Below are 11,358 nucleotides of genomic sequence, written 5' to 3'. Positions count from 1 at the left end.
TATATATATATATATATATATATATATATATATAGTTAACTTAGAATTACATGGTTATATTTTAAACAATACAAAATATGCATGTATAAAGTAACTGATCACAGAGGGTATCCACTCTTTATCTTTGCAAGGTTTCACTTAGTTCAAAATGTAAACATATATGTAACATGGTTTCTACATAGTTTTCATTGTCTGCCTTACCCTTGTTCATGTTCTATGATAATGTGTGTTTGAGTTGCCAAAAGAATAATTCTTGATATGAAAATAATTGTGCCAAATGTTATCTTTTGCGTTAAGAAATATACTGGCTGATTTCATGTTTATATATTATGGAGATCTGTCATGAACAGGTGATATAGAACTCTGTTTTCACTCTATTTAAAAAATCTGCTATTGGATATCAAGGCTTGTCTGTGTTTGGATTCTACTTAACACTTTGTGCAGGTAGGTTTCTCATTAATGTTTTAATTAGATTTAAGTTTAGTTTGAACTAATTTGGACCACTCTTGCATTGATCTGCTTTATTTCTCACTCCTATTTATTTTCTGTCTTTTTTGAGATCTTAACTTTCCTTGTTCCTTCAGATTTAGAAAATTGAGAATTTGTGTGTATGTCTGTATCTGTAGACATTTTATGTTCTATATATATAGAAATGTGTGTGTGTGTGTATTACTTTTACATGTAACTAGTAACTGGTTGATGACCAAATAAATGTAAGTCTTTCCACGGCTTGCTCAGTTTGAACAACTTGGACCTATTGAAAATTAATATCAGTCTATCATCTATGGATATTCTCATTTCAGCATTGTTATATTCTTTATTTGGTGGGAGTATATTGCAATTTTTATGTTAAGGATCATTCTGAATTGCCCAAGTAAGATTTTGCTAGCTCCCCTACACTGTTATTAAATTCCTTCTAAATAAATGTCTGTAGTGTTGGACAAGTACATTAATTATGTAGGAACTATGTATTTGAACTAATTGCAGAAGAACTGTTACTTCTTGGTTAGTGAGATTTGTGTTAATTTGATCATTCACATTTTTCATTAATTTATTTCTTTTGTATTAGACATCTTTTAGTTTAGTTTTCTTTGTGGACAGATCTAATATTAAGAGGTGGAATTCCTTGTCAATTTGTATAAAGACTTCTACTTTAAAGTTCCCCTCTAGTTATGATTGAATCTAATTACAACTGTCTGTCTTTAATTAGCTCTGATCTACTGTTGTCTGTTTGAAACTTGTTTTCAAAGTCTGAAGAAAAAAGAAGAAACAGTCTATAAAAGCAGTAATTATAGTAGTGTGTCAACTACTGCCAGTAGCTACCTCAGCAATATAGTATTTCATTGAAAGAAATTTTCCCTTGTGATTTACAACAGGATACTAGAAGACAGACATATATATATATAACCAATGGCAACAGATATATCAACTACTAAATTAGAATTGCACATATTGAGGCATATTCTTCATCTTAGTAGTCTACTAATGAAGCGCAAATCAGGAAAGAAACTTATTTAAAAAAAATAATTCCTTTTATTCGTCATGTTAGCTGTCTTTTTTTTTAATCTTTCATGGTAATTGTGTGTCTTGAGAATCAATTCAAAGTTCTTGTCTTAGTAGTAGCATACTGATATTCAGTATCTTTATTATCTGTTTCTTAAGATCTGGTTCTTTACATTACTATGTTTATTCACTGTAAAGTTCTCTCTTAGTCTGTAGTTGTACAAGCATTTATTTTCATAATGCTTCTGATATTTAGTGATGCCCAGAAGACAAGGATCTTTAGTCTTATGAGGAGGACTAATCTCAAAGCCTTTGAACTGCTTGGTAGCACTACTGACAAGAGGGATGTCACACTTGATGGTTATGAAATATATTACAACTATGTTACTGTAACTAGAGTTAAGGTCAACTTGCAATAAACACATAGGAAGTAATTTGCTAATGTCTTTCATATGGAATGTAACTGTGCCCAATACAGGAATGAGGTAGTTGGAATTGTCAGAACTTATTCTAGTGACCATTGAAGGATAAAAGAGTAATTTGGCCCAGGAATTTGGGGCCTGGTGAAGCATTTGACAACAGAGTATGTCATGTATGATATAGATTACAGCCTGGTACGAGATAGTGCTTCAGCTGCTTGTAGACAGTTCATCAAGTTGAAGAACAATTTATTTAGTGAGAGATTGAGATATTCTGGTCACTAAAATGCCTGCAGGATCCTTGATCATTTTTAGGATGTTTCTCCATTATATTGTTGCGATGTAGAAGCCATGTTGATAAGTTTATCTATGTTTCCATGTAATATCTATTTTTGTACCCCATAAACAGAAATAGATGCAACACACTGGATTGTGTAGTTCTAGACGGGATGGTTATGGCTGGAATGTATTAATAAGTCTGTCCTGTCAGGACTGAACTAACCTGGGGATTAAACAACAAAGTTAACTTAGGACTCAATAAATGCCATTGTTCATTTTAAATTGAATGCATGAACCAACTTCCATTGTTTGAAGAATACAAACCAATATCAATATATCTATGATCATCATGTTAAACTTTTTTTTTTATTTATTCTCCATATTTGATTTCTTTTTCTCTTGTCATTTGTTACTGTTTTATCTTTTTTTATTATTGTGAAATGGTTGTGGCCATACTTTTCATTCCACAAACAGATTATTGCCATAACTATCATAGTGTTTTCCATGTGTCATCCATAGATTTAAGTTTACTCTTTGGGATATATCATTTGAATTTGTTTTCAAACAAATAAAAAAACAATTATTATAGTTAATTTAACAGATTCCTGTTCTTAGCCCACATCATATAGATAGTATGGTGTTGGCAACATATCACATAGTTTATGTTTTTGAAATAAATGTTCATTTCATTTTTACAACTCTTTGGGTTTTCTCTCTCTCTCTCTCTCTCTCTCATGTGGGTCATTTAATTTCAATATCTTTCTTTGACACAAAGCTATATTAAGTATTGATTTAGATTTTGTTGACTACCAAGATATAGAGGGCAAAGTTAATAGCAAAACATTTTACTGAAGTTGTTCCTATAATGTCTAGTACAACTACTACTACATCAAATGCTATAATTTGGGCTGTGGTATTGGGAAATATTGCCTGTCTATCTAATAGAATCATTTGGTTAAACTGTGATGCATTGATGTACCATTTGTTCCATTCAAACCTAATTAGAAAAGAAATGAACTGACTTTGGATAAAATTTGGAATCTAAAGAAACATGGATCAAAAATATGTTTTATGTCTTAATAATTCTTAAGCTAATGAACATTGTCTGCATGTAAGTGCTGTAAAATCTGCAACTTCAGTTAAAGAAATAATTTATATAAAAAGAAAATCATGTGAAAAGTTTTAATGCATAATTTACTGATGCTAACACATTACTGAACTTTATAAAACCCACAGTTATGACAAGTGCAGATATTTTGGGGTTTTAAGAATGAATAGCTTATCAATTAGTTTTTTCTAGACAAGGTATTTTCTGTTTTATTTTTGCTTGTATCTGAAAGACATGACATATAAAGAAACAGTTAAATCTTTTTCCTTCACAGTCAAAATGGATTAAACAGCAAGTAACAGCAGCAAGAAGCTGTTGCATGATTTTGAGCATCAGAAGAAATGCCTTGTGGTATTTCTTCTGGCTCTTTACATTCTGCATTCAAATTCCGTCAAGATCAAGTTTTTCATCTTTCCAGGGTCTGTGAAATAAAGTGCCAGTTTAGCGCTGGAGTCAATGCTATTGACTAAACACTTTACCACAAAAAGCTATTGGGTTTAATTCAAACTGGTAAGATTACAACAGAACACTGTCACATTTCCTTTACCCTTTAAGCAATTGAGTTCAAGATCTGCTTGGGCGGTTTTTGAGATGATAAGTTGTGTAACACGTCCCATTCAACATAAGTTTTCCCCAATTATATCTTTCACATTTGACTATCTTTGTCGCCCTAGTTATTTCACTGTTAGGAATTATGTTTCCAGAAGATTTTATTAATTGATCACGTTTTATCATGTAGTTCATTGTACAATATCTAGGTTTTTAATATTATACAAAACAATTGATAGGACGACTACTCTAGATCTTGCAGTTGATTCTGGTGAAACTTGATTTTCTACATCCATAGACACAATAATCAAAAACCATTCTTGCTTTTGCTATGATCATTTCTAGTTTTGTGTCAATCCGTCCATCTTTCAATATTGTACTGCCAAGATACAGTTTCCGGATTAATGCCGTCATCTCTGATATACGTGTTGGTAAAGGACTTGAATAGGATAAGGCTTCTGTCCTTTTTGTTTTATCTCAAGACCAAATGTTTAAAGTGCATTGGAGAATACATCCATAATCCTCTGAGTGACTAATATGCCGTAGTTCTCTTTACAAGGCTCTGGTGGTTCACGTTTTGTTCTTAAGTGGTGATGTCAGAAGTCTGGAACATATAAACTCCATCCTTAAGATTGTGGAATACCTCTAGCAATGCTGTGAGAAAGATTTGGGAAACAGTATAGGTACCAGTACATACCCCTATTTAACACAGTGAGAGCAAATACGTCCTGATGTATTCCCTGCATGTTTTACAATTGTTATCATTCCAGTAGTGTGTATTAGCTACATCATATATGTGAAATTCTCACGAATTCTCAATAGTTGTCATTGGACAGTCCTTAGTATCAAATACCTTTTTATGAAGTCAACAAATACCACATACATGAACCTGTCCTGTTTTATGCATTTATCCTGGAGTTGTCAGAAGTAGAAGACCATATCAACTCTGCTGCAGTGTACTCTACCTTCCGTTAAACAGATTTCCCCCCAATGAAATAATAACTCATCTCTTGGCATCTTATTTACGATTGAATCTACTGTGTATTTGGTGGATATCGGCAAGTGTCACGCAGCCTATATCCCCTGGCGAATGGAGTAGCTGCTGAAAGCGTTTAATCTACAACGTTCTTTCATGTGGCAAATCCATCCCCTGATTCTCTAGGTCCCTTTTCGGGTTTGCCATTTCAGATAAATGTGTATTCCACATTGTTCAGAGTACCTGAGTCAGGAAATCGGTTTTGTATTAAAATGCACTTTTTTAATATTAGTATTGCTATCATTTTCAAGTTACTAGCAGCAATCTCCCGAGGAACAGCAACTGTCTTCCTGGCAAGAACTGTTCATGGCGAGTGTGAATTTAGTTGACCAAAGTAAAAGCTTAACCTCATTGATGCCACTTGACATGGTTTCTTTGGGGATTTTCTTCCTTTATTTCTTGTCTCCAATGAAAGCCCAATCAGAGGACAAGGTCGAAATGTTTAACTCTTTGAGGCGTTACACACCCTGTTACCATAAGTGAAGTTTTTAATCACATTACACCTTAAAGTCGATATTTTAAAGGTGTTATCCAAAAGAATTTTGTAAGTAGTCTGGAAAATACTTGATAATTTTTGTTTATATTAAGTGAAGAACTGAAATTCCAGTGAGATAATTATCAGGTGATTATTAAAAATGACTGACGAACCTTCACTCATTAATACATCGATGCATTGTATCTTCGTTCTGCCTGACTTTTAAACATTTACTGTCAACATTTCGGCTTCTCTAATCTAGCAAGTTGTGCACCATTTACCAACATCTCATCCTCACTGTCTCCTAACAAACTCTTCTAGACTTCTTTCCTGTCGATAGTTTCTTACAGGTATTGTGATGGTCTGCAAAAGTCAGTGGCAGTGCCCTCTAATTCTGAAGCTATACTGCTGCTAATTTAAGTATAATTCTAGCAAATTGTTTTAAAATGTACCTTTGATGACTGCACCATGTACGAACAACAACGGTACAAGACAAACTGACTGTTTAATATTCTGAATATGGAAAGTGATAAACTTGTAGTTTGGTCTCTGGGTGTATGCATTTCATTTTATGAAGTAAGAATACGATAAAATAATTGGTTTTCTATGCTTGTTTATGCTATGGTTTACAAATGTCATTTCATTTTTTGCCAGTCATTTTGAATTGTCAGTAATGAACAATATATAATTACAGAAAACCAATTTACCGTATTCTGTTTCTATTAATATCTTGACAACTGAATAATTAGTATATTTTAAAAGTTCTCGGAAGCTTAACCTTCCCCTCCGCTTGCACGACTTTAGGTTGTATTATGGTGGCGTTCTTGTGAAGTTAAGCACACAACCTTATCTTTATACCAGTAAGGGTTTTCTTCAATTTTTAATAGTTTAGGATGTCTCTGTACCTAATGCTTAACAATATGGCCAATAGAGAAAAAAATCTGAAATATGTACATGAAACGTAAATATACATTCAAATGGGAGTGTCATTTTTTTGTTTTCGTTTTCCAAAATGCTTTTGAATTTGTTTACGAAATATCTGATAAATGAGAGCAATGCTGGAATTTTTACTTTAACTACCCTCTCTAACAAAATTCCATGCAATAAATATGAAGAAATCCACGAATGCGTTTGGAAGAGTCGAATCGTAGAGACTTTTCGATTCGTATCTGCAATTCTGTTTTCATTACATCACATTGTTCTTAGCACAGATATAAACATTAGAATATCCTATTTATTTCTTTATCTTCCCCCCTCCTTTCTCTCTCTCTCTCTCTTATATATATGAGAGAGAGGCAGCTGATGAATACTTCCAAGTGGCTTTGTGTTTTCCTATGTGTTCGTTCCGTTGTCTGTAGTTCATTGTTCTAACGTCCTGTACCCTGATATGCATCTATATACACATGTAGATGAAAGTATATACATATATGTGTGTATACATGCATATATATTTTTTGTATTATATATATATATATATATATATATATATACACACACACTACTGTGTCTAAAAAAAAAAAGGTCTGAGGTCGTTTCAGAAATCATAATTAAACTGCTGTCAGATAAATACGAGAGATAAGCTCCTTGTGTAGGCATTTTAGTTCAGATATGTCGTTAATGCTCTTTGAAAATACATGTCACAACTTTTGATTTCCGCTCCTTTAAAAGTCATCTCAAGTTTCATGCCAAGTTTTGAGATGGCAGTGAAGATATTCTGTTCGAGATGATTTACAGTAGTTTCTTCATTGTTGTTTCTTCATATGGGGTAAGGCCGAAATTCACATGAGTATGATATAAAATCTGAATAAAACGGTGCACAAAGCAGATTAAAGACGTTCTGATCGCTAATTTCTTCCTTCTACACCCTGAGTTTGAAAACGTCGGACTGAGTGCTTTGCCGTTTTCGTTCCGGTGTGCTAAACTACCAGATCAAATCCTGCCTAGAATAGCTTTGCCTTTCATCCTTTCGGTGTAGACAAATAAATTGTCCAGTACTAGGATCGATTATTCGCTCTCTCTCTCTCTCTCTCTCTCTCTCTCTCTCTCTCTCTCTCTCTCTCTCTCTCTCTCTCTCTCTCTCTCTCTCTCTCTCTCTCTCTCTTTCTCTCTCTCTCCATGCATACGTGTGTGTGTCTGTGTTCTTCACCACAGCTTGACAACTAGTGTGTTTACGTTCCCCGTAATTTAGAGGTTCAGCAAAGAGACCGGTAGACTAAGTACCAAGCTTTAAAAAAAGTACTGGGGTCGATTCATGCGACTAAAAATTCTTTAAGGCGGTGCCCCAGCATGGCCACAGTCTAATGACTGAAACAAGTAAAAGGTAAATGGATAAAAGATATACATATATTTTATTTGTTGTCAAACTGCGGCCATGCTGTAGCATCCTTGAATTTTTTAAATAAAATGAATCGACCCTAGTACTTAATTTTTAAAAGCCAAGTACTTATTCTAGCGGTTTCTTTAACTGAACCGCTAAGTTACAACACCGGTTGTCAAGCGGTGGTGGAGGACAAACACACATATATATATTATATAATGGGCTTCTTTTAGTTTCCGCCTACCAAATCCACTCACAAGGCTTTGGTCGGCCAGAAGCTGTTGTAGAAGACACTTGCCCAAGGTACCACACAGTGGAACTGAACCCGGAACCACGTATTTGGGAAGCAAAATTCTTACCACAAAGCCATGCCTGCACCTAAACCCAATGAAACACGGCTCATTCATTCTCAACAAAAATTCACTCGGTTCAATACAGCAGTCATCGTAGGTGTGTTCTCTTTCTCCTGTAGCTTTATTCAAAGATGTCTAAAATCTAATGAAATAAAAAGTTTTCATTTGTCAATGGTTCATAAATTGTCTGACGATAATAAAAATAGTGATGTGTGAAAATGTCGCTATTGACTCAATGGCCAGTGATACACGCTACCATTGAATGCATTGAAGCTACTTTTGGCGTTGGGAGCATTATCAACAAGTTTAACAGCGAATATGGTTACAAAAAATTTCACGAAACATTTGATCATTTGCTTTCAATCATCAAAAGTTAACTGCTTGCATGTTACACCAGGCCCGTCGCTAGATTTTGGGGCTTGTAGGGGGCGAGTTTCAGAATATTGCGGTTGGGCACTAATATGTATTGCAGGAAGATTTTTCTAAACTGTATTTCTCAATCTGAGGGTGCAGTACCGTCCAGTGCCCCCTTTCCCCTTAGCGACGGGCATGGTTACACAAAAAGAGTCTTCTGCATGCCCTTTCAAATTTATTTTGTATTTTATTTTTTTTTATATACCACTATGATAATAAATATCTACAAGAGGCTCTGAAAAATATTTTGGTACCTCATAAAAAAAGTTGAGAATATTCTCGAGCAGTTTTCTACAGCAAAGGTGATGCGACTCCACACAGGTCAGAAAACACGATAATTCCTTAATGCACCAAGACGTTGGGAGGGTAGAGAAGGGCTGATCTTTTAGCCACTTAGAAGCTCTAGTCTCACTCCCTTAGATTTCTTCTTTTGGAGCCATCTTCTTGATCAGGTCTTCAGAACGAAGAAATGATGAAAAATTCAAACCACAGTGTTTTTGACTGACTCGATTTTAGCAGTTGGAAAACAATGGCGATTATAATTGAGCATGGTGGTGAACATTTTGAATCTTATGTTAAATAAGATATTAAATGTTCAATAAAAAGAAAATATATATACATTCTTCCCGGTACGTATGTTGTCCAGAAATGAGTTCTAAAGGCAATTTTGAATTGACTGGCACTCTGTCGGTTACGACGACGAAGGTTCCAGTCTGCTCGTGAAATCAACTGTCAGTGGTTGAGCACTTCACAGACACCTTAGCGTAGTGAAAAATAGTGTCTTGCTCAGGGATATAACGCATCGCTGAGAATCGAACTCACGACCTCACAATCGTGAGTCGAATACCCTAACTATTAAGCCACGTGTTTTCACAGAATTTCGAGTTACTCTGTATATCACAAGTTTTATTGATCTAAGGAACCAGTAAGGAAAGTCGGAGGCCGTTTATGGGCGTCCTACCTGCCAGAAATAGCGGCAATCCCTTCTGTCTTAAAAAGGGGAAGACAAGGAGCCATGTCACTCAAACAACTTCACGCTGATTGGTTTATTTATAGATCAGTGATGTGAAACTGGTGGCTCACTCGTGATCCCTAATTGAATATCTTGCAGTTAAGGCTTGAATCCTTACACTAGTATAAGTAAGATGAAGATAAATTGGTGAGACTTTGTTCCTTTCGTTAACTCTTGCCCGTTTTTCAAGGGAGAGATTTTTTATTCTAATACGTCTTTGAAAGCGCGGAACTAGCAGACGATTTGTTGACAGGAAATGACCACAAACTTCAACGCTTTTTTCTGACTAAACGCAGAAAATAAGCCTTCACAAACACGCGTCCGCGCATGCTCATACACACACTTACATGTACATGCCTAGTTACCTATTTATATACATACGTATGTACACTCATACACAAACATGCATATATACACATACATATGAGGGTCGGCTGAAAAGTTCATGAGCTGATTAAGATATTCTCATGAAATGTGGCCAAATGAGGTTTATTTTTCAACATAGTCCCTCTTGCGATCCACACAATTCTTCCATCGGTATTGCAGTGCTTGGATCCCATTCGTGGAGAAGCTTTCATCCTGTTAATAAAAAAAGTCATCAAATGCAAATATGACGTCATCATCACTGCAATACTGGTTCCCAGCCAAGAATTTTTTCATGTTGGGAAACAGCTGATAGCCAAATGGAACCAAATCAGGAGAAAAGGGAGACTGATCAATCATCTCAAAGCCAGTCACACGCAGCGGCCATTGAAACCGAAGACGTGTGTGCTAGAGCATTGTCCTCATGAAACAAGACCCCTTTCGTCAGTTTTCTTGTCCGTCTGGTCTTGATAGCCTTTTGTAACTGCCTTAGTAAGCTGGCACAGTACTCTCCATTGATGGTGTGACCCTTTTGAAGATAGTCAATAAACACAATGCCTTTTTGCATTAAAAAAAAAACTGGGGCCATCGCCTTCTCTGCAGATGAAACTACCTTCTTTGGAGCAGGTAAGGAGGGGTATTTCCACTACATGGATTGTCTCTTCGTCTCTGGCTCAAAGTGCTGAACCCAACTCTCATCTTGGGTTAGGAAACCAGCTGGATCTGCTTCAGACAATGTCAAATCTTCCTATGATATGATCAGGTATTAGAAGACGTGGTACCCACTGAGCAGTTACTTACTTCATGCCAAATTCATTGTGCAGAATATTCTCAACTTTCTCGCAGGATATGCTAATAGTATTGGCGATTTGATTTATAACCAGTCACCATGTGGTGAACACGATCAATATTTTCCTCAGTGGTGGCAGTTTCAGGACGTCCAGGTGTTGAGTCATCTTCAAGACTTTCCCTTCCCCTCCTAAATTCAGCTGCCCACTTTAGCACTGTTGATAAAGTTGGATTATCATCCCCTAATGTAACAAGCATGTCAGCTTGAATGTCTTTCGGTCTGAACCATTTCTCTGTAGGTATCTGATAAGTCTGCGATGCTAAATTTTATCGATTTTCAAGAAAAGTTGCAAAAAGTTAATTTTGAGGTCTTCTTTGAACAATCAGGTGAGTTTACCTGGAAAGAAACCACGCAGTTATTCATAAGAAGTGTTGAAATTATTGCATCCAAGATTTCACAGCTCTAGCATCATTCCTTCATTGTCAGCCTACAAACTTTTCAGCCCCTCACATACATACATACATTTTTGTGTAACCATGCCCGTCGCTAAGGGGAAAGGGGGAACTGGACGGTACTTCACCCTCACTATTCAATGGTGCACCCTCAGATTGAGAAATACAGTTTAGAAAAATCTTCCTGCAATACATATTAGTGCCCAACCGCAATATTCTGAAACTCGCCCCCTACAAGCCCCAAAATCTAGCGACGGGCCTGGTGTAACATATGCAAGCAGTTAACTT

This window comes from Octopus bimaculoides, chromosome 4, assembly GCF_001194135.2.
Source record: "Octopus bimaculoides isolate UCB-OBI-ISO-001 chromosome 4, ASM119413v2, whole genome shotgun sequence".
In the NCBI taxonomy this organism is placed as follows: Eukaryota; Metazoa; Mollusca; class Cephalopoda; order Octopoda; family Octopodidae; genus Octopus; species Octopus bimaculoides.
This window is presented reverse-complemented; position numbering follows the sequence as displayed.